Source organism: Enhydra lutris, unplaced genomic scaffold, assembly GCF_002288905.1.
Source record: "Enhydra lutris kenyoni isolate GAN:26980312 unplaced genomic scaffold, ASM228890v2 scaffoldscaffold12, whole genome shotgun sequence".
Lineage (NCBI taxonomy): Eukaryota > Metazoa > Chordata > Mammalia > Carnivora > Mustelidae > Enhydra > Enhydra lutris.
In genome coordinates, this window is record NW_019154096.1 from 26,534,800 (window position 1) to 26,559,807 (window position 25,008).

General features: G+C 38.4%; 1 protein-coding gene across 2 annotated transcripts in view; it reads right to left on the bottom strand.

Moving 5' to 3' along the window:
* The window catches only part of LOC111144955 (mitochondrial calcium uptake 1), a 245,703-nt gene extending 229,869 nt beyond the window's left edge, over positions 1 to 15,834 (bottom strand). For both annotated transcript variants that reach the window (XM_022499577.1, XM_022499576.1), the window contains exon 1: positions 15,660 to 15,834. The gene's annotated coding sequence lies outside the window, so the exon portion shown is untranslated. The remainder of the gene's footprint in view (positions 1 to 15,659) is intronic.
* Positions 15,835 to 25,008: the final 9,174 nt, after the last annotated feature.

Below are 25,008 nucleotides of genomic sequence, written 5' to 3' on the forward strand. Positions count from 1 at the left end.
ATTTTTTAAAAAAAGAGAGAGCATGAGTGGACTGAGAACTTTTCTGTATTCTATTGTGGTGGTAGTAAAATGAATCTGTATTATTAAAATTCATATATTAAATTTCACAGAACTGTACACCAAGAGAAAAAAAACTTAATTTTACTATATGATAAATTTTAAAACAGTTTTAAAGATTTTATTTTTTAATTTATTTTGTGGGGGGAGAGAGAGCACACGTGCACGTGTGCAAGAGCTGGGAGGAAGGGCAGAGAGAGAGGAATATACTCCCTACTGAGCAGGACCACTCTATCCCAGGACCCTGAGATCACAACCTGAGTCTAAGCCAACAGCTGGTTACCCAACTGACTGTGTCACCCAGGTACCCCTTAAACCAGTTTTAAAAGCCAAGTTATATACTGTATGATTCCATTTGCATGACACTGTAAGAAAGGTAAAACACTAACAACAGGAAACAGATCACTGGCTGCCAGGTTGGAAGTTAGGTTGGAAGTTGGCTAAAGAGGAACATAAAACAATTTCTAGGGGTGAAAGGAACTGCCCTATATTTTGATTATAGTGATAAATACATGACTAGGTTTACTGAAACTTCCAAGTATACAAAAAAAGGGTAAATTTTATTGTAAGTCAACTATACTTCAATAAATCTCAATATAGCTGTTTTTATAAAATACTTGTGGGACACACTATTTAAAAGGAAATACTTAGTGGGGTGTGCGTGTTGCTCAGTTGGTTAAGGGACCAACTCTTGATTTTGACTCAGGTCATGATCTCAGGGTCATGAGATCCAGCCCCGCGTGAAGCTTCGCGCTCACCAGGAAGTCTGCTTGGGATTCTCTCCCTCACCCTCTTCCTTTGCCCATCCCCTTGCTCACACGCACACTCTCTCTCTAAACTAAATAAATCTTTTTAAAAGGTACTTAGGGTGCCTGGGTGCCTCAGTCAGTTAAGTGTCTGCCTTCAGCTCACATCATGATCCCAAGGTCCTGAAATTGAGTCCCACATCAGACTGTCTGCTTCTCCCTCTCCTTCTGACTATCCCCCCAACTTGTGCTCTCTCTCCCACTCTCTCTCAAATAAAGAAATAAAATTTTAAAAAATAAAATTAAAATAGAAGAAAAACAAAAATATAAAGTACTAGGAATAAGTCTAAAAAAAATGTGCAAAAACTGATAGAGAAAATATTAGACATAATTGAAAGACCTCCTTAAAGGAGACCTAAATAAATGTAAAATCATGTTAAAAAACTGAAAAACAAAATTTTGTAAAGATGGCAATTCTCCCCAAACCAAACTACACAGTCAATGCAATCCCAATGAAAATCTCAAAGTGATTTTAGTGGTCCTTGACCAACTGACCCTAAAACGAATAAAGAAGTACAAAGGACCAAGAAAAACTAAGACATGCTGGTGGGTGGGGGGAGGGGAATGACACACCCAACTACAAGGCAGAAGAACCTACTCTAACATTAAAACTAATCACAAATATTAGTATCTAAAACAATGTGATATTGACACAGAGGTACAAACAGAATAAAAGAAAAAAATTTTAAAGCCTTAGGACTTCAAGCATGACAGAAGTACAATAACCAAATAAGCAAGACAAGGAAGACTTCCCAATAAATGGGCCTGGAACATTGAGTATACATAGAGAAAGAATTAGATGAATTCACAATACACAAGTTATCAGTTCTAAGTGATTAAACACTCAGTATAAAAGGAAAAAATGTGGGCGCCTGGGTGGCTCAGTGGGTTAAAGCCTCTGCCTTCGGCTCGGGTCGTGGTCCCAGGGTCCTGGGATGGAGCCCTTCGTCGGGCTCTCTGCTCAGCGGGGAGCCTGCTTCCTCCTCTCTCTGCCTGCTTCTCTGCCTACTTGTGATCTTAGTCTGTCAAATAAATAAAATTTAAAAAAAAAAAGGAAAAAATATGAAGTTTCTAGCTGATGATACAAGAGAACATCTCTATGACATTACAGTAGGGGAAAAAACTTAAAACAATACAAAAAATAGTAAAGAGATAAGGTGTATTAAAAGCAACCATAAAAACAACACACAAGGCATCATAAGGTACCATAAAAAAAGAATATAAAAGACAACATAAAAAACACTATTAAGTCCAGAGAGGGACAAAACAGTTGGTACACATAAAACCATCAAAAGACTAACAACCAAACTTTATTAATAGTTCCAAAAAAGAAAAAAAAAAATTTGAGGGACATCTGGCTGGCTCAGCCGAAAGGGCTTGTGACTCTTGATCTGGGGGTCATGAGTTCAAGCCCCACAATGAATACAGAGACTACTAAAAAACAAATAAACTTAGAAGAAAAAAAGAGAATCACAAAATTAATTTAGGAAAATTTGCATCCCTCCAAAAATGCTTTACAACTAACAAATGGTAAGTCTCACAAATGCAATGTTAGTAAGCAAATCATGAAGAATATATATAGTTAGATTTCAACTATACATGGCCCCAAAAAAGGCAAAACTAATAAGGTGATTAGTGATACACATATATCAGGATTATCACTTAATCATGGGTAGTGAACTGTCTCCTGAGGAGGGTTCTGATTAGGAAAAAGCAGATAGGTGACTTCTGGGTGATGGGGATGTTTTTTGGCTTGAGTGATGGTTACCTACATGGTTCACAGTTCACTCTTATAATTATTCTTTAAAGTATATATATATATATGTTTCAAATATCTATATGTAATATAGATGATAAAAAATTATTTTTCAGTGACATGCAACCATTCAAAAACCTGTTATTAGGTCAAGATAATCTAATCATACAAAAGCATAAACCTAAATGGTTTATTGAAACCATGTCCCTATTTGTAATCTGCTAATTAGCTAATTCATTCATTGCTAAATCTCTTTGCTTTGTCCATAAAGCTTTAACATGGGAATGTATCATAAAAGTACCAGCTGATTAAGCCTAACTCTACAAAAGTTAGAGACTGACTAAAGAGCAAATTTTTTTAAATATGGAAAATATAAAACTTTGATCAACAATACTGCATTATAAACACCACAGAACACGGAGTTCAGATACTTTACATGCTTCCCCATTAAATTAAAAGCTCTAAATCCTACTGTGATATAGAAATGGTATGTGAAGAACAAAGGAATCAATATTTAATAACCATGTTACCTTGCATTTGCAGAGAACTCTATAAGTGCTCCAATGAATATTCTCTCATCTGTACTATATTTGATTTTCAGATATGGAAAATGGGGCACCAGGATTAAAATGAACAATAATTCCATGTCAGAACTCCACTGTGGGTCCAAGATATGTTACTCAGAGTCCCGTTCAACAGCAAAGAATTCATCAGTGCTAAGGACCAATGTGTAAAAATAATATATATTTCTGCCAAAGGAAGTCTGTTTCTACATAAATAACAATTTCAGTGGGATTTTTTTTTAGTCTTCACAGCAACAGACATCTTTATAGATATTCCTTTGTAACAATGTCTGTATTTATGTTCTCTCTAGAAATGAACCTGCCAGGCTGACAGCAGTATCAGATATTTCACTGCATATTGTCCTGCCTTTTTTACCTTTACTCAAATTTCTATTTCCCCAGGTACTTCTTTTTTTTCCAAAGATTTTCCCTTGCTTACCTGAGATGTTATTTTCAACTTTAGGATTTAATTAAAGCAAAATCAGATTGTAAATTAAAGCTTTACTGAACATATAGGTAAGTTTGTATTGTTGCTGTGTATTTTGTTTTGTTCTCTTTTGTTTTTATAAGCTGAGGACCGGAAAGTTGTGTCAAGGTAATCTAGCTAATTCATTAATTCTAGATACTAGAACTTACTAACTTGACCTCTTACTGGCCATTAATTTGTCAGTCAGATTTGTGTTTTTTACACTTCCATAAAACAGGGATAATAACACTCACTGCAAATGACTGTAAGGAGGATTAAATGAGAAAAACACTTGTATAAAGTTGAGCACAGTGTCTAACACAGTAAATTATGAACAAATATTTGTTTGGAAGTTAATAGGTGCGGCTGATGGTGATAATTCAAATAAAAACTGTATTATGTAACATAAACTTCACTAAGACATCATATAATTACACCTAAATACCTTCCTTTTAATGCAAACACTTAATTAAAATGTACAGTAAGACTCTAACCATAAACCTTGCTATTCTAATCAAGGAAATGAACAGAAAAAAGCAAGTATTAGAGAAACTGAAATCTTCGTACACCATTGATGGGAATGTAAAATGGTGCGGCTGCTATGGAGAACAGTACGGCAGGTCCTCAAAAACTTAAACACAGAATTACCATATGATCCAGCAATTCTACTTTGAAGAATATATCCAAAGGAACTGAAAGCCAGAGACTTTGAACAGCTGTTTGTACACCCATACTCATAGCAGCATTATTCACAATAACCAAAAAGTGCCCTTCAACAGATGAATGGATAAACAAAAAAATGGTTGATACATACAATGGGATATTATTCAGCCATTAAAAGGTGGGAAATTCTGACAAACTATACAACATGGATGAATCTTAAGAACACTATGCTAAATTTAAAAAGTCAGTTTCAACAAAATAAACACTGTATGATTCCACTTATATGAGGTACCTAGAGTAGTCAAAATCACAGAGGCAGAAAGCAGAATCATGGTTACCAGGGGCTGGGGCAAAGTGGTAATAGACAGTTACTACTTAATAGATGTATTTAATATGTTTGCAAGTTCTGGAGATGGATGTCGGTGATGGTATCACAAGAATCTGAATGTACTTAATACCACCGAATTGTACACTTAAAAATGGTTAAGATGGTTAATTTCATATTGTGTGTGTTCTACCACAATAAAAACAATTTTTTAAAAAAGGAAGGAAATTCTGATACATCCTACAAAAGGGATCAATCTTTAAAGACATTATGTTAAGTGAAATAAGCCAGTCACAAAAAAAAAAAAAAAAACAAATAATGTAAGATTCAATTTATATGAGGAACCTACAGTAGTAAAATTCATAGAAATGGAAAGTAGACTGAAGATGTCAGCGATCAGGGAGAAGAATAAAAGGAGAGTTACCATCTCCTGGGTATAGTGTTCTGTTTGGGAAGAAGAAAAAGGTCTAGAAATGACTGGTGGTCACTGCTGCACAACAATGCATATACACTTAATGCCTCCCAACAGTACACCTAAAAATGATTAAAATCGTACATTTTTAAAAACTGTTATAAAATACACATAAAATTAACCATTTTATCAACTTTTTAGTATACAATTTAATTACTTTACGTATATCCACCACATCATGCAATCACAACACAACTCTAATTTTCAGAGAACAGGGCAACTACATTACATCATTTCTCAAATTCTGGATTTATCTAGTTGCTTCCTCCTAGTATGGTTTAAACGTTTCTCCAGTCCCTTTATTTCCTATATTCTCAAATTACATCTAAAAGCATGATTAGAGGGGCACCTGGGTGGTTCAGTCAGTTAAGAGTCTGACTCCTGGTTTAAGCTCAGGTCGTGATCTCAGGGTCATGAGACTGAGCCCTGTGTAGAGCTCCGCACTCAGCACAGAGTCTGCTGGAGATTTTCTCTCTCCCTCTCCCTCTGCTCCTCTACCCACTTGCTCCCTTGTTCTCTCAAGAAAAATCTTTAAAAAAAATAAAAGCATGATTAATGTCAAATTAAGTACTTTTAGCAAGAATTCTTCATAGGTTATTTTGTATATTTATGAACTTTGGCATAAATTTTCTCCCCCAATGTCTAATTTGCCACTAATACCATCTAGCGTATCTTTCATCTCAGAAAATTTACAGTTTCCATCTCTGAAGGTTTCATTTTGGTCTTTTTCTTTTTTTTCTTTTTAATTAATAAATTTTATTTTTTAAAAAGATTTTATTTATTTGAGAGAGAGAGAGCATGAGCATGGTGAGAGATGCAGGGCTCAATCCCAGGATCCTGGGATCATGACCTAAGCCAAAGCCAGACGCTTAATCAAATGAGCCACCCAGGCACCCCAATAAAATTTTTAGAGTATTTCTAGGTTCACAGCAAAATTGAGTGGAAGGTACAAGGAGTTTCCCACTTACTGCCTATCCCTGCACGTGCACAACCACGCCCACTTCGTTTTGGTCTTTTCCTCATCTTCCATGTTTCTATTTAACATATTCAATTTTTCCGGGGGCACTGGGTGGCTCAGTTAGTTAAGTGTCTGACTCTTAATTTTAGCTCAGGTTATAATCTAATAAGGGTCCTAAGATCAAGCCCCAGGTAAGGCCCTGTGGTGAGCGGCAAGCCTGCTTGAGATTCTCTCTCTCTCCCTCTGTCCCTCCCCATACCCCTGCTTGTACACTTTCTCAGAAAAAAAAAAAAAAAAGTTTTTTCAATCCTTCTTCTAGTTTCTTAAGCATATGAAATACAATTATAAAAACTATTTTAATATCCCTCTCTACTAATTCTATCACCTGTCACTTGTTTGGTTTTGACTGACTTTTTTTTTATCATAGGTCAGTCATATTTGCTCCTCCTTTGCATGTCTAGTATTTCTGATTGCATGCCAGACACTATGATTTCCACCTTGTTGGGTGTTGGTTATTTTTGTATTCCTATATATATATATATATTTTTTTTTTTAAAGATTTTATTTATTTGACAGACAGAGATCACAAGTAGGCAGAGAGGCAGGCAGAGAGAGAGGGGGAAGCAGGCTATCCGCCGAGCAGAGAGCCCAATGCGGGGCTCGATCCCAGGACCCTGGGATCATGACCTGAGCCAAAGGCAGAGGCTTTAACCCACTGAGCCACCCAGGTGCCCCTGTATTCCTATATATATTCTTGAGCTTAGTTCTGGGACATAATTAAGTTTCTTGGGAACAGTTTGACCCTTTCAGGTCTTGCTTTTAAGCTTTCTAGGTTGGACTGGAACACCCAATTTTATCCCACTACTAAGACAAAATCCTCCTGAGTAGCCTACATGATGACATGTTAAGACATTTTCCACTCAGGCTGGTGGGAAAAAACACTATTTCTGCCTTTGCAAAAACTCTGAGAACTGTTCTATGTTCTTTTCAGGTGGTTCTTTACCTAACTTCAGTAGTTTCCTCACATGTATGCACTGATCAGTTCTCCGCTGAATACTTGAGTGGAAGATTCCTTTTAACTTTCTCATCTCTAGTATTCTGCCCCACAAACTCCACCTGCCTTGACCTCCCCCAGACTGACTCAATTCAAGAAGACCACTGTGCCCTCTGCATGGAATCTCCCTCCCTACTCTACAGCTGGGAAATTTTCCAGGCAGCAAAACAGAGCAGTCACAGAGCTTACCTCATTTGTTTCCCATCTCTCAGGGATCATTTTCCTTTGCTGTACAATGTCTAAAATCTAGGAAACCACTGTTTTGTGTCTTTTGTCTGCCTTTTAAGCTGTTTCAGGCAGGAGGGCAAATATGGTACCTGTTATTCCTTCTTCACCAGAAATGGCTATTAATTTTTCTGTCCCTTTCATTCTTATGTCTTTGTGAATTATTTTTAAGCAACTCTCAGGCATTCTATCATTTCACTGCTATATATTTTAGTATGTCTCCATAAATATGGACTTTTCCTTCCACACAATCATGTCACTTTTACATTTAACAAATTTCACTTTAATTCTTCGGTATGTTCTAATACCCAGTCTCTATTCCAATTTCTCCAACTTCCTCAAAAAGTAGTTTTCTTTTAAACATCTGGTTGTTCAAAATTCTAATGCTAGCATTTAATGAACACTACTCTGGGAGGGGTACTATGTTAAATGCCTAATATCTGTTACCTTATTTAATCCTCTATAACCCTTGTAGTAAATATTATTACTCCTATTTCACTAAGGATACCATAGCTCAATGCTTTTAAGAAATCTGCCTACAGTCAAAGCCAATAGATGACAGAGGAAAGCTTCTCTGGTCCCAAAGCCATTGTTCTTAACCATTATGATTCACTGCCATCTCGGGAATTAGTAGGATAGAAAGTCAGACGTTATCAATGCTGAAGTTAAAATCAAATTCTGAAATTACTTAATTTAAATACTATCACAGATCCAAGACCTGAAAAAATGAGCAATGCTGCTTTATTTGAAGTGTACTATAATAAAATTCACTTGATAATTTTTTAAAAATACAACTTTCAAATCTAAAAGCAAGTTTAATTTGAATAAAGAATATGATCGAAATGAATATTAACTATCATCTGAAACTAGAGAATGCAGGTTCAAGTGTATGTTCTACAACAGCTCTGTCAAACAGAATATGTTGCAATGATAGAAATGTTTTATATCTACGGTTCAACACAGTAAGCACCAGCCACATGTGGCTACTGACCATCTGAAATGTGTCTACTGAAACCGATAAAGTGATTTTTCAACCTGAGTCTAAATTAGCATAAATCTAAGTTGTAATTATCAATTCATCTGTCTGTCTCTGCCACTAGACTGAGCTCCTTAATGAATGGAATGTTTGTCCTGTCTCTCTCTCCAGTGCATTGGTATATATTAGAAAAACACATTTACTAATGTGTGGTAGAAGGTGTGGATAGAATTTACTAGATGTGTCCAAATAAGTTTTCTAAATGCATCAGACTGATACAGGTTACAATGTACAGACTTAATCTATTGGATTATATCTATTCTGGTTTTAAAGCAGATGAAATATCTTACTCATATATTCACCAAACATGTTCTGAACTTATATAGACTACAGGCACTCCGTTGCATGTTCAGGATATTTTGATGAATAAGACTTGGATGCGGCATCAAGAATCACTCCACCTCACAGAAAATAAATGCAACTGTTCCAGAAAATAAGAATATTTTTAAAAGGTAAAAAATTATTATGGGAACCACCCCAAAAAATAACCACTTGAAGGTAGAGGAAAGTTTTACAAATTGAAGAACAACTCAATCTAGTTTAAAGATGAACAGCAGTGGGCGCCTGGGTGGCTCAGTTGGTTAAGCAACTGCCTTCGGCTCAGGTCATGGTCCCAGAGTCCTGAGATCGAGTCCCACATCGGGCTCCCAGCTCTTTGGGGAGTCTGTTTCTCCCCTCTCATGCTCTCTCTCACTGTCTCTCTCTCTCAAAATAAATAAATAAAAATCTTAAAAAAAAAAAAAAAAGATGAACAGCAGCTCACCAGCTGAAAGATGGCAGGATGCTCTTGAGGCATTCCACACACAACAAACAGCCTATGCAAAGGCAAAAAAAAAACACAAAAAGGCATGGCTTGTTGGGAGAAGCAAAAAGTAGTTCACTATCACTAGAACATGAGGGAAGCCATGGTAGTCATAAGAACTAAACTAGAAAGATACACAGATGGTACACAAATTATGATGGTGTCTTAGGATTTTTCAACATTATAATGGTGTGAAAGTAATACACATTCAGCAGAAATCGTACTTCTAATTTTGAATTGTGACCTTTTCCCAGGCTAATGATACACAGTACAATCCTTTCTCCTGATGCTAGGCAGGGGCAGCAACCGCAGCTCCCAGTCAGCCATGCGACACGAGGATAAACAACCAGCACTTAAAACCATTCTGGACCCTTACAACCATTCTCTCACTTTCAGGATTCAGTAAGTTACATGAGATATTCAATACTTCATTACAAAACAGGCTTTGTGTTAGATGGTTTTGCCCAGTGTATGCTAAAGTAAGTGTTCCAAGCACGTTTAAGGTAGGCTAGGCTAAGCTACGATATTCAGTAGGTTAGGCGTATTAAATGCATTTTTCACTTGTGGTTTTTTCAATTTACAATGGCCTTATCAAACATATACCCATTATAAGTCAAGGAAGATCTGGATTAAAGCAAATTCTAATGCTCTTTATGTGCCATGTTACAGAATGCTCACTTAATCCTAACAGGACAGTAAAGTACTGATGTTTATTTTTTTAAAAAAGGAAAAAAAATAGCAGGCAGATTTAATTCCATTACTCAATGAACAAACTTCAAAAAGCAAAAGCAAAATTATAAGCAGTGCTTATAAGAGATACCAAGTAACTGTTCAACTCTGACCAAGCAAGGTATTAGGATAGGCCCTTTAAGTTTTGTTGTTTTTTTTTTAAGATTTTATTTATTTATTTGACAGAGAGACACAGCGAGAGAGGGAAGACAGGCAGGGGGAGTGGGAGAGGAAGAAGCAGACTTCCCACCAAGCAGGGACCCCAATGCAGGACTCATTCCCAGGACCTTGGGATCATGACTTGAGCCGAAGGCAGACGCTTAACAACTGAGCCATGCAGGCACCCTAGCACTTAGTTTTAAATGACCAACATTAAACCACCTTGAAGAGAAATGTAAACATTATTTGTATACCTGACATTAATTATGAGAATATACTTCTCCAAGACTACACTAAAGTTTCAATTTTCTCATAGTGAGTAAAACCTACCTTGAACTTATTAGCAGCCTAGGAAATGTTTACAATTTGCAAAAAACTAATTCTTAGTTGGGGGGGAAGAAGATGAATCCATTTCTACCTATTTATTTTCTCAGGGCTAAAGAGGGGAAAATAGAGCTAAATAGAACTAAAATAGGGCTAAAACACCTCTCCTTCCAATATGGCAATTACCAACTTCCCAATGCCAGATCATTAACTATATTTAATGCCTATCACTTCTCACAGTTATTCAATTTCACAGTTGCTTTTTTTGTTTTTTCAAGTAACATTCCAAACTGCTATCTATCTCTTCTACCTGCAGGTGCCCGATGTAACATGTTCTTAAAGCATTATTTCACAGAAGTATCTCCCTGAACTTATCTTTAAAAATAAAAACAAATCCATTTTTATTATTTCTGCCTACTACCATAAGTCATCATAAATTCTGGTCTGAACACCCAAGGTACTCAGCACCTAACTCCCCTTGTATAGTCAAGGAACGTGAGACCTTCTACTTAATATTAAGCTTTTCTGAGCATTTGTGCAAAAATCTCTCAATACATTCCTCCAGGCTAATAGTCGTCACACTTGGGCCAGGCAATCTTCAAATACTTGGGCAGTCCACTAATAATTAAGTAATTTAAACAAAGTTTTCTAGTTAATTGCTACATGTGCAACATGGTATTAAAAATCTGCTAAAATTGTGGCTTAGTCAGTTAAGTGACCAACTCTTTTTTTTTTTTTTTTAAGACTTATTTATTTATTTGACAGAGAGAGAGAAAGAGAGAGATCACAAGCAGGCAGAGAGGCAGGCAGAGAGAGAGAGGAGGAAGCAGGCTCCCTGCCAAGTAGAGAGCCCGATGCAGGACTCGATCCCAGGACCCTGAGATCATGACCTGAGCGGAAGGCAGAGGCTTAACCCACTGAGCCACCAAGGGGCCCAAGTGACCGACTCTTGATCTCAACTCAGGTCTTGAGCTCAGGATTTTGAGTTCAAATCCCACACTGGGCTCCATGCTGGGGGTGGTGAAGCCTGCTTAAAAAACAAAAACAAAAACAAAAACACAACCCTGCTAAAATAAAAACAAATCTGAAGAAAGAACAATCTGATTAATTCCTTAGCACCTATATACACATTTAAATTCCTGGGGCTAAACATTCTGAAACTGGGGAGATAAAATCTTTTTAGACACTATTTCTTGTTGTTGTTATTCTTAACAATTACATTCAGTAAGAACCTACTATATCCTAGGCACTTGGCATACATTAACTTACTCCTCACAAGACCCCTATGAGATAAGTATTATTATTTCTATTTTGCAGATGGAATAAACTCAAATTCTGAGAGATTAAATAACTTGCTCAACATCAAGAAGTGATGGAATTGGGTTTGAGAATATAAATCTGTCTAAACTAAAGTTTGTGTTAGCAATTAAGTTCAAATGTCCACTGAATTGAACTACTAACATTTCTTTTAAACAAAATCAAGGCAGTGGAGTAAACAATGTTACTTCAATTATATTTTCTCTTAAAATGTAATGAACCATCAGAATAATCCATAAAGATACAAAAGCAGGCAATAATGTCGACTATAGTTTTAAAGTTAATACCCAGTGACATCAAGTTGTAACAATTATCGTGATTTATTTTTCATAAAACACTCAAAATGAAGTGGTTTTCTATACAAACAGATTTTTAAATACATAATAATTAAAAGAATCAAGCATTCAACCATAGTAACTACGTATACTTAAATTACTCAGAACATTTTTATTTACTATTTATAAACTGCAATTTGTTAATCAAGTTTATCCACAGTAATAAAAATATTTATCGATAAATGATTTTAACAAACGGGCTAAATACACAATATATTTAAAGTTAAAAAAGCCAAATACTCCAGAGCACAAGTACTAAACACATAACAAATACATGCTACTTGAAGAGTTTAAATTTCCAAGTTCCATTAGTTAATAGACATTTTTAAAAATAGACATTTAAAAAAAAACACTCAAACTGTGAAATGCAATTAATTTATATTGGAAAAGGAAAGCAAGTTCTCTAAATTAAAAAAATACACGTAAAATTATATCAGTGAACATATGTTGTTTTTGTCTGTCCAGCAACCTTTCCCTTCTCTCCAGGAAATGACACCTCAGTTTTCGTAAAGAGGAACCATACTTCAGTTGCCTACTCTTTTTTTTTTTTTTTTAAGTAAACTCTGTACCCAACATGGGCTCAAACTCACAACCACAACGAGAGGGGGAAGCTTTACCGATTGAGCCTGCCAAGCACCCCGATGTTGCTTACTCTTAATTCATGTGGTTTAAAACTGTATGAAAAAAAAATAAAATAAAACTGTATGCCCCTATCACACCATGGTGAGAACAAGAGCCAATCCTAACCACACAAAGCATTCCATCACATAACAGACTGCTTCTAGGATGGGCAATGACACACAGTCAGGTTAATGAAATTCCTGTAGTAGTCTCTTGGAATCAAAGAGAAAGGGACGTTCTCTCTCTTTTGGAGTTTCTAAGGTTGTAGGATGTAAGTCTGGTGCTATTAGTATCATCTCTCCCAAGGAGTTTGATTCCCAAATATCAAAGGGGACTAGTGGTTACCTGCTGGTAGGGGAAAAGATAAACTAGGATTTTGACTTTCAGTGTTATATTTTCCATAATGATTCCATTTTTCAAAAACAGGCACAAACACTCTTATAATAGGAAATATATTTAAAAATACTGCCCCTGTGTTTTCTTCTTAGATATGCTCAGATACCAGTATTTAATGTCTTAAAAGCATTAACAATTTTATCATAATTTTCAAAGTGTAGAGGAAATCTATTTTAAAAGAATAGATTTTTCAGTTGGCACAAAACCAAGCTATTTTTGTTTTGAGTGTGTTGGGCGGGGGGTAGTTGCAAGTCAAACTTAAAAAAAAAAAAAATTGGTTCTCTTAAAAAAATGGTTCTTGGGGCACCTGGGTGGCTCAGTGGGTTAAAGCCTCTGCCTTCGGCTCGGGTTGTGGCCGCAGGCTCCTAGGATTGAGCCCGCATCAGGCTCTCTGCTCAGCGGGGAACCTGCTTCTCTTCCTCTCTCTGCCTACTTGTGATCTCTGTCTGTCAAATAAATAAATAAAATCTTCCAAAAAAAAAAAATTGGTTCTATTTTTAAAAGGAATATATTAAACAATTCTATATGGGAAGAAATTGGTTAACATCCAGCAAGTGTTACAGCCACTATAAAAATTACTCACTAAAACTAAAGATTAAAAGTGACCAAATTAGGAGGAGGGGTCTGGGTGGCTCAGTCAGTTAGGCTCCTGACTCTTTAGCTCAGCTTAGGCCTTGATCTCAGGGTCATGAGCTCAAGCCCCGAGCTGGGCTCCATGCTGGATTAGGGAGCCTACAGAAGGAAGGAAGGAAGGAAGGAAGGAAGGAGACCAAATTAGGCTTAATAACTTTATCAATTACTTTAGTCCTATAATTCTAAGAAATATAAAACCTGAAAGGTCAGTGAAATATTTTAGTTATAATTATTTTACATGATATTGCACTATGGGAGAAGTTACATACCATTGTTTCTTCTGAAATATAGGAAGGTCAGTCTCTGGGAATGTAAAAGGTCTACTGAATATAGTAAATAGTCTATAAATTATAAAGGAAAATAGCAATACATGCTTTTGTTCTCTTGCTTTTGTTATCTTCTATCACTCTTTCCCTTTCTTCCCAAGCTCAGAACCCACTCCTGAATCTTCTCTCTTTGTTAGTATTACTCTGTTTTATAATCTTCAGTAAGGACACTTAAAATACACCAATGACACTTTCTTGACATAATTAGACAGCCAGGGTGATGTTCTTTTTTTTTTCTTCAAATTTTAAATTAAATTCTAATTAGTTAACATATAATATAGTATTGGTTTCAGGAGTAGAATTCAGATTTATCACTTACATACAATACCCAGTCCTCATCATTACAAGTAGCTCATCTAGCCCATTCCCTACCCACTTCCCCAACACTCAGTTGGTTCTTTAAGAGTAAGAGTGAAGTTCTTAAGTTGAAGAGATAATCACCTATCAAGGGTGAGTACAGAGAACAGCTGGAGGCCAGAGGCATCTTCTTACAAACGAGTGGCAAGTTCTAAAAAGTTTTTAAGATAAGGTGATACTCAACCAGCTCATTACTTTGTCCAACACCACAAAGACAGCATGTTTGTCATCCTGGGCAATACCTATGTCTCAAGATGCAGATGTTTTATTAATTGGTCATATGGTTTAACTTAACTCTAAACCTTAACCCTCCCACATCTATCAAACCCCAAATTGATTTACTTTGTCTGCAAACTCTTTTCTTCTACTGCTAGGTCACTTGCACACATGACTCAAGGAATGCTTTAACATGAACAAAGGTATATCCAAACCACCTTAGAAACTGAAATAAACACGTTTATAAAATTAACAAAGAAAACAGATCTTTCCAGATACAAGAGGGGGAATACTTTAGTCCCTTAGCCACAAAACGGGTATTCTGCTTATGTTTATAAATACCTACTCTTCAGGCATCTGAAAGGGAAGAAAAAGAAATAAACCCTAAGATTGCAGAGACAGCAACTTAAGAACAGCCCGTTTTAAACTCTTCTCTCAACATTCACACAGAGCAACACTCGGCTCATTCTCAAACATCCTACGGTGGGCCAGGATGGGATGGTGAAGGAAACTCGAGCGAGACTGAGAACGAGAGACACTGGAAAAGATAAAAACTGAACAGTCCAAGAAGACTGCACTTTGTTTTGCTCCTTCGGGTCCCCACTGATTTTCTACTTCTTTTTCTTCCGATTTAATGATTAACATTTCTACCCATCAGAGATCTAAGGGTAAACTCCGATCACCCACTTCCATCCACATCCACAAATCCCAGCGGAACCAGTCTAGTCCACCCGTGCGTCTTCTGGTTGCCGGAGAAGCGAGAGACGACGGCGCCCAAGTGAACCCTGCGGTTGGGAGCTTGGCACTGAGATCTCCCGGGACAGCGAAAAGGGACGAGGTGAGGTGAAGGAAAGCGGAGGACGGGAAGCAGACACGACTAAGGATTCTTCTCAGGCCCCTGAGCTAAGCGTGTGAGCTATGCCGCCAGACCCGAAAAGTCGCCGGAGCCCAGAGCCGGCAAACGGTCGGCGCGGGAGGTCAGATCCCTTAAGATTCAACCTGACTTCCCTTTCGCTTTCCCTAAAAGTCTGTACCTTCACACCCTTCAGAGTCCAGGACTCACCTGTCCGCAGCAGGGTTACCAACGCTCTCGGGTCAAAGCAGCCCGCCTCTGACAATCATAGAGATGAAAAACCAGCGGAGAAAAACCTCCACCTCCACCGCCCACCCTCACGTGACTCTCCAGGCCGCTGGGCCTGTCGGGATAGTGGCGAAATACGTGTGGGAGGGGCACGGAGAACCCGCCCCGGCCTCGGGCCCCGCCCCGGCCTCGGGCCCCGCCCCGGCCTCGGGCCCCGCCCCGGCCTCGGGCCCCGCCCCGGCCTCGGGCCCCGCCCCGGCCTCGGGCCCCGCCTCCTCAATGTTTAGGCGGGAAAGCGAGAGCGCGCCTAGAAGCTCTCTGCCTTTCTCTCTGCTCCACTTCTTCCAACACACATGAGTATACACAAAAAGTTTGTTAAATTGAATTTTTTGTGCCTGCTGCGACTTCATTGTACCCGTTTACCTGTTGACTAAACGTAAAGGAGTCAGTGAAAAGAAAATGACCACAGTGAGTTGGGAATTGTTCCTTTTGAACTGTATTTAGGTTTAGGTTTCTAGTAAAATTTCTGTTTCCTGACCTTGAAGTTTCTTTGCATTTAGAAACCTCCCCAATTCCTCTACTCTGTGGGTTTTTCAGCTGTTCTCTTTGCAAAGTAACACTGTGGGAGAGTTTAGCCCCTAAGCTACTAATAAAGTGTTTTTCTCCGAAGTTGTTGCTGTCAGAAGTGGAGATGGAAACGGATCGTCTCTCTTGCTATAGAAATAGAATAAAAATATTTTGATTATGATACCAGAGGGTTTTCAAATAAAAAATTCCTCTTCAGGAGTTGCCTTAGCAGAGCTGTGAAAAAGGCTACAACCATAGAAGCGAAAGGCGGCAGACAACTATCACTGGGTTGAATTGTGAATTTAACTCTTTTCTCCATTTCTTCTCAGAGAACCCTCCCTCCCCACTAACCTAAGAAAAAATCATTGTGTTCATGCCACTGTGCTAGCTCTTTACTCACAACCCAGTGTTTATTTACAAATACCCTGTGGGATGGATAGTTTGTATTCAATTGCAGGTGGGGAAGCCAGCTAAGACTCTAGGCAATGCAGTAAATACTGCAACTGGGACACAGTTCTGATCGGAAGGACACCAAAGTCCGAACTGGTAACAGTATTCTTATCTGTTGTCCTCTGGATCTACCTGTCATAGGGGTTTTAGAGATCTTTGCTTATTTGCTTCTCAACCATCAAAATAACCTTTTCTGTTTCTCTCTCCATTTAGAGCCTGCTCACTGTTAAATGAAAAATCTGATAAATCCTTTCTGAACACCAGCACCTCAGTTGGTTAAGCATGGGCCTTGGGTTCAGGTCATTGTTCTGGGATTCTAGGATCAAACCCCACTTTGGGCTTCCTGTTCAGTGGGGAGTCTGCTTCTCCCTCTCTCTCTGCCCCTCTCCTCTGCTAGTACTCTCTCTCTCTCTCAAATAAATAAATAAAATCTTAAAGAAAGAAGGGAAGGAAGGAAGGAAGAAAAAGAAATCCTTCCCCATTTATTAGTAGGCACTTATCATGGTATCCTTCCCAGGCAGCATGTCTGTTAACTCTCATAATGGAAATTTCAAGTTGTGTTACAGATTACTATGGAACATCCTGAAGGTCCCATAGAATTTTAAGTAGTAGCTAAGTCAACCATTTCTTGGAACAAGGAAAAAAGGAAGTTAAATCATCATTACATAAATGTTGAACAAAAATCCATTAATAAGATTGGTGTAATTTAATCTACTTTTAGGCAATATTCATCTATGTAAAACTGAATGTAGAAACATAAATCACTGGTTCTCAAACTTTTTGGTCTTTATAGAACCCTTTACTTTCCTATAAATTATTGAGGATCCCAAGCAACTGTTGTTTATGTGTATTATACATATCAATACTTAACATGTTAGAAATTAAAATTTAACATATTAGAAATTAGAATTAATATTTAGTCATTACAAATAATAAACCCATTATATGCTGATATAAATAACATTTTTATGAATAATAATAACTATATTTTCCAAAAAACATAGAAGAGAAGCATGGTTTTACATTCCTGAAAATTTTTTTAATGTCCAGGATATAGAAGAAAGCTAATTTTCATATCTTTTATTCATTGATTTTTTTCTTTTTTTTAAGATTTTTGAGAGAGAGAGAGGGGTACCTGGGTGGCTCAGTGGGTTAGGCCTCTGCCTTCAGCTCAAGGTCTCAGGACCTCATGGTCTCAGGATCCTGGGATCGAGCCCCACATCGGCTTCCTGATCAGCAGGGAGACTGCTTCCCCCTCTCTCTCTGCCTGCCTCTCTGCCTACTTGTGATCTCTCTCTCTGTCAAATAAATAAATAAAATCTTTTTAAAAATTAAAAAAAAAAAAAAGATTTTGAGAGAGAGAGATGGAGATAGCAAGAGAGTGCACAGGGTGGGAGGAGAGAGAAAGCAGACTCCCTACCAAGCAGAGAGCCCGATGTGGGGCTTGATCCAGGACTCTGGCATCATGACCTGAGCTGAAGGCAGACATTTAATCAACTGAGCCACCCAAGCACCCCTAATCTGTTTCAGTATACATATCATGTAGCCTCTGGAAAACTCCACTGTACACTCAGAGAATGAGAGTGATAAAGGCAAATAACAGCTTAATATTATGAGGAAAAAAAGTCTTGACCTTATGGATCACCAGAAAGGGTTTTAGAAACCCCAGGACTCCTTGGACCATGCTTTGAGAACCACTGTGTCATACCATGCAAACGTTAGCTACTATTTTCTTTTTGTCTAGCCATATTGGCAACAAGTAGAACATTTAGTGAAAAGAGGAATAAAACAGAGAAATTGTAGACTAGCTCAATCATAAATGTGAGATTCTTTCTTCATTTTCCAGAAGCATAGAGTAAATTAGAATTCAAGGTTATAATTGAACACAGCCACTTCTGCTTTAGAAATCAGCCCACCGATCCAATATTGTCTTTCAGCCTGCTGTGCAAAGTATTTCCTCTCACATGAATATAGAATATCCCTAATGTGGGTTTGTATTCCATGCACAAACTAGATATTAAGACTAATAAAATTTGGGGCCCCTGGGTGGCTCAGTGGGTTAAGCCGCTGCCTTCGGCTCTGGTCATGATCTCAGGGTCCTGGGATCGAGTCCCGCATCGGGCTCTCTGCTCAGCGGGGAGCCTGCTTCCCTCTCTCTCTCTCTCTCTCTCTCTGCCTGCCTCTCTGTCTACTTGTGATCTCTCTCTGTCAAATAAATAAATAAAAATCTTAAAAAAAAAAAGACTAATAAAATTTGAAGTCAAAATTATTTTCATAAATATATATCAAATGCCTACTATATCCGGGGCTCATAATAGGTGCTGGGCTTACAAAAATTTGTAAGCACAGTTCCTGCCCTTAGGCAGCTTATTTATATAATGAGACTTATATTCTGGTATAAATGTATTTTTTTGCCATGTCCAATAGTTCCCAAATCAGCTTAATGATCAAATGTCTCAGAATTATCTGGGGAGATTTTTAAAATACAGATCCCTGGATCATGAGATAATACTGAAGTGGACCAGGGTGGGGCTCAGGAATATTTATCTATTTATTTATTTATTTATTTATTTTAAAAAAGATTTTATTTATTTATTTGACAGAGAGACCGAGATTGCAAGTAGGCAGAGAGGCAGGCAGAGAGAGAGAGAGAAGCAGGCTCCCTGCTGAGTGGGGAGCCTGATGCAGGACTTGATCCCAAGACCCTGAGACCATGACCTGAGCTGAAGGCAGAGGCTTAACCCACTGAACCACCCAGGCGCCCCAGGAATTTGGATTTTTAAAAAGTGACCAAGGTAGTTCCCATGCAATGAGAAATACATGCATCAAACAAATGAATTTGGTCTTCGCCCCAGTGCTATCACACATAAAATACGATCTCTTTATTTCATCTTCAATATTTCGAAAGTATGTCATTGTTGAAAGAGTTGTGTTATCAAGACAGTACATATTTAATTTCAGTTAAAATAGAAGTTGAGGTACTTATTTCAAACATTTTATAGTTCATTTGCCTTTATCACATAAAAATAATAATGTGAGATATTACCACAGCAGCTTTCCACACATCACACCACTGTAAAAAGCAAAACATCTTTTGCAACAAGCATCTGACTGCAGAAAGTGTTACTTTATAGAACTTTGATTCAATTTCTTTAAAATGAATTCAGTGAGATATACCATGTTTCATTACACTTCTCTTCAGGGTTTCACAGATTATGTTATAGTATTTCAAACCCTATGCAGTCTTCCATCACAAATTTATTCTGATGATACATTATATTCCAATAGCTATCTAGAGACCTAAGGTCCATAGTTGCTGTTATAGTGAGTGTTCTTTGCTAATAATTGCAGCCAGAATTAATTAAATTGAAGTAGATAAGAAAAATCCAAAAAGCAAGCTTAAGTTTCTTCTTTTTCTTACCACAAAGGGAAAAAAAGGAAATAGCTAAATCAGCCATAAATATGATGATTTGTACAAATCTATATGTATTCCTTTTGATTTATGATCAAAACTAACTTCAAAATTAAAGGTTCCCTGCCCAGATCTTAATTTTTATATACCTGTCCCCATGAAAAGTAACCAGGGCTTCTTAGAGAAACAGCTGATTTCAGGGCTAGGGCAGGAAGGTACAAGAAATGAGGAATCCAGGGGCGCCCCGGGGGGCTCAGTTGGTTAAGTGTCCACCTTTGGCTCAGTTCATGATCCCAAGGTCCTCAGACTGAGTCCCACATCGAGCAACCTGCTCAGTGGGGAGTCTGCTCCTCCTTCTCCCTCTACCCCTCCTCCAACTTGTGCTTGCTCCCTCCCTTTCTCCCTCACTCTCTCTCTCAAATAAATAAATAAAATCTTCTTAAAAATTGAGGAATCCAGAAATAAGGAACATTCAGAAAATAAAATGGGGACATGTCAACAAGAGTCCGCTTAAAGGGCCTTTCCTTGGCCAAATCTGGGATAACTTGAGTATCAAAATAAGAACAATGATGAATTATGATCCATCGAATAAAAAAAACAAATCCGTGGGGCGCCCGGGTGGCTCAGTGGGTTAAAGCCTCTGCCTTCGGCTCAGGTCATGATCCCAGGGTCCTGGGATGGAGCCCCACATCGGGCTCTCTGCTCATCAGGGAGCCTGCTTCCTCTTCTCTCTCTGCCTGCCTTCTGCCTACTTGTGATCTCTGTCAAATAAATAAATAAAATCTTTAAAAAAAAAACAAAAAACAAATCCATGAGTCTATACTAATGAGAAAGAGATGAGTGGGGGAAAGAGGAAAAATGTCTCTAAGAAGAGAAATGTCTCTAAAAGGAGAATGTCCATGGTAAATACAGAGAGAGTGGTGGAGTTGGAAATTTGCCACTGCACCTATCAGAAGTGAATGGTTTAGAGAATCGATTTAGAATCAATGGATTCTAAATCCAGGGGGAAAGCTTGACGAGAAGCAACATATTTTTGTTTTCAGAGTATCTCCCCACATATTGTGTATTCTCTGGGAGGGAAAAATACAGTAGAGAAACTAGGCAACACTTTCATCAGTGATCATGTGCCTCCTGATGTGATACCCTGAGAAGGACTTATCACTTGAATCTAATCATGAGGAAACATCATCCAAACCCATACTTGGGAATATTCTCTGAAATAACCATCATGTAGGGGGAAAAAAGAAGAAGTCTGAGGAACTAACTGTTCCATGTTGAAAGGGACTAAAAACTTGACTATGAAGTTAATACATGATCTTAAACTAGAACTTGCATCAGTTGCAGGGAAATGCTAGAAAAGATTTATTGGAACAATTGACAAAATTGGAATATGGGGGCGCCTGGGTGGCTCAGTGGGTTAAGCCTCTGCCTTTGACTCAGATCATAATCTCAGGGTCCTGGGATCAAGCCCTGCATCGGACTTTCTGCTCAGCAGGGAGCCTGGTTCCCCCCTCTTTCTGCCTGCCTCTCTGCCTACTTGTGAACTCTCTCTGTGTCAAATAAATAAATAAAATCTTTTGAAAAAATATTGGAATATGGACCATAGGTTAAAGTAGCTTCCATATTTGATAACTGCAATAATTACATAAGAGTATTGTTTTTCTTAGTAAATATATACTAATGTACGAAGAGTTAAAGGGGCATAATGTATGCAATCTATTCTCAATTGGTTTGGAAAAAATAAAGCCAAATACCTAGAAAGAAAATGATAAAGCAAATACAGCAAAACATTAAAAATTGGTGAATTTGAAGAAACTGTATTCAGGAGTTCTCTGTCCTGTTCTTGCAATTTTTCTGTATGTTTAAATTTTTTTTGTTGTTTAGGGTTTTATTTATTTATTTATTTATTTAGAGTGTTCCTAAAAAGAGAATGTCCATGATGAATACAAAGAGAAGGGGCAGAGGGAGAGGGAGAAAATCTCCAGCAGGCTCCACGCTGAGTACAGAGCTCCACACCCAGGCTCAATCCAGGACCCTGAGATCATGACCTGAGCTGAAACCAAAAGTCAGGACACTTAACTGACTGAGTCACCTAGGTCCCCCATGTTTAAATTGTTTTTAAAAGAAAGCAGTTAAGGACTCTCCATCTCTCTCTCTCTCTCTCAGACTTTGTTCCAAAATGGACTAGAACATTCATCATGAATCTTTTCACTATTTTTAGTCCTTTTATTTCCACTATCATTATCATAGTCAAGTAGTAGTTATATTTTATAATTTTAGTTGATTATATACAAGCAGTAAGAAGAAAAGCAGCTGAATTTATAAAAGGCCAAAAGATTTCCTAATTCCAGTTGCAGGAATTTTTATATTTACAGCTGAAATTTTATTCTAGGTGTTTTAAGAAATGGACTAATTCAACCAATTATTCCGTTGAATCAAGGTTAAACAAGCAAGACAAAGCAGAGGCAGTACATTTGTTTCATTTTCCTCAAATTACTAGTTTTTCAACCTCCTAAAAGCATCATCTGAAGTTTCCTCTAAAATAATTAGTAAGCAGGGTTTTTTCCCCCCATTTTTTAGTTTCAGTTTGTCTCTTAATTTTTTTTTTTAAAGATTTATTTATTTATTTGACAGACAGAAATCACAAGGAGGCAGAGAGGCAGGCAGAGAGAGGAGGAAGCAGGCTCCCCGCCGAGCAGAGAGCCCGATGCGGGGCTCCATCCCAGGACCCCGGGATCATGACCTGAGCCGAAGGCAGAGGCTTTAACCCACTGAGCCACCCAGGCGCCCCTGCAACTTTTTTTTTTTAATTCAGGGGCACTGTTAAGGTTGCTGCTTGGCTCTTCAGCAGAAATCCCTCACCCTAAACATTGGTCTTCCTGCAGGTACCCTGGTACTCGGCGCTGGTCTTCTCTTCTCCCTTCGTTCTGTGCGTTCAGTGATGCTGCAGGCTGGAGGAAAGGAGGTGGCCGTCACCACTCATGCCCCCTTCGGCCTGGGTGCTCACTTCACCGTCCCTTTGAACCAGGTATCCTGCATGGCCCACCGTGGTGAAGTCCCTGCTATGCTGCCTCTGAAGATCAAAGGCCGGCGCTTCTACTTCCTCTTAGACAAAGCTGGCCACTTCCCCAACACAAAACTCTTTGACAATACTGTGGGTGCCTACCGCAGCTTGTGAAGAAACCATTGTGGGTCGCTCACCCCTCCCAGAGGGGACTAAAAACTGAACCTTAGAGATAGGGTGACAATCAGGGTCACGACACAAGGGCACCCAAGGTTCCTGAACAGCAAATAAAAGAGGAGTCCTAAAAAGGGCAACTGACAGAACCTCTGCCTTTTGTTACATGTCTGTTGAGCTCTGTCCTCCCATCCACCTGTCTACAGTGCTTTAACACCAAGAACTCAGTACCAAGAGGAAGGAAGAAAGTAATATAATATTCTGTTACAAAAAGAGCCGTAGGAAGAGAGGTGGGGGTGGGGGCTATCATCATGTTTCCCTCGTGGAGGGAAAACAGGCTCCCAGCATAAACAGGGCCAGGAGGGGACAGCAGGATTGTAGGCACTTGGGCAGAGTCTTTGGCTGCAGGAAGCATTCTTTGGTTCCTCTTCAGGAATGAGAAGGGCGTGGCCCAACCAGAGCATCTGTCTCCGAGCTCCACTCAGGGTCGCCCCGCTCCAGAGGCCAGTATGGGGTGGCTTCGGACTTCCACTGCACCACCTGAAGCACCAAGACCACACACCACAATACCAGATTCACCCAAGAAGAGGTTTCAGCATTGTGTAGGTTGGAGTAAAACTGCAGGGCGGTTCCAGGGGGTGTCCACGGAATTTTCTGGGCTTCAGAGCAGCTTGGTTCGGATCAGGGTCGCGGCCGCCACGGCTCCGCACAGGAAGGCGGCGGTGAAGAGCAAGAGCTCGAAGCGCTGCAGCCAGGGCAGCGCCATGGCGGCCCCGCCATCAGGAAACTGTCTCTTAATTTTTAAAAAATTATTTTTTAGATACAAAGATATACATTCCCTTAATTTCAAACAATTGAGAATAACAACTACTTTTACATTTTTTATTCCTCCTGGACCCTTTTGCATGCTTATATCAATGTGTGTATCTGTATATGTAGACAATTTTTTCTAAAATGGAAATCAGTCTGCACAATTTGTTCCTTTATTTCTTATGTAACAGGTATTTTTAAATTTAATTTTTATTTTCTCAAAGCTGTGCATATGTAGTTTTCTATATGTAGTTTAAAGACAAACAATTCAACTAGTGAAAGTTTTTTCTAATCCTTATGTAACCTATTCACATGGTTTAAAATTCAAAAAGTACAAAGGTGTACATTATGAAAAATCTCCCTTCTACCTCTGTCCCTGAGACACCCAAATCTACTCATAGGCAATGAATGATATTAGTTTTTATGCATCCTTCTTGCGTATACAAATACACACATATAAACACACATATGTTTTGAAGATCTTTTTGCATCATTAAATAAAGGGCTGTCTCCCTTTATTACATATTACAACATATATATATTCCACAATATAGATATGCCTTTATTTAATCAGTCACCGGATTTATTTAATCAGATATTCAGAGTGTTTCCAGTTTTTGCTCTTTCAAATAATCTGCTATGAATAACTTTGAATATACATTTTTGACTTGGTGTGAGTAATTTGTGGAATAAATTCCTAGAAATGGAGTTAAGGGTCAAAAGTTTTACAAGTTAGGTTCTCTGGTAAGCAGACTCTGGGACAGAAATTTAGAATGCAGGATGTTTATTGGGGAGCAACCTTGGGTTTAAGACCTGTGGAAGGAAGAAGGAGAAAGTGGGATCAGGCAGAGAAAGTTGAGCTTTGAAGCACCTGAAACAGCTTCAGTCACCCTATAAGGAAGCTGTGGAGCTGA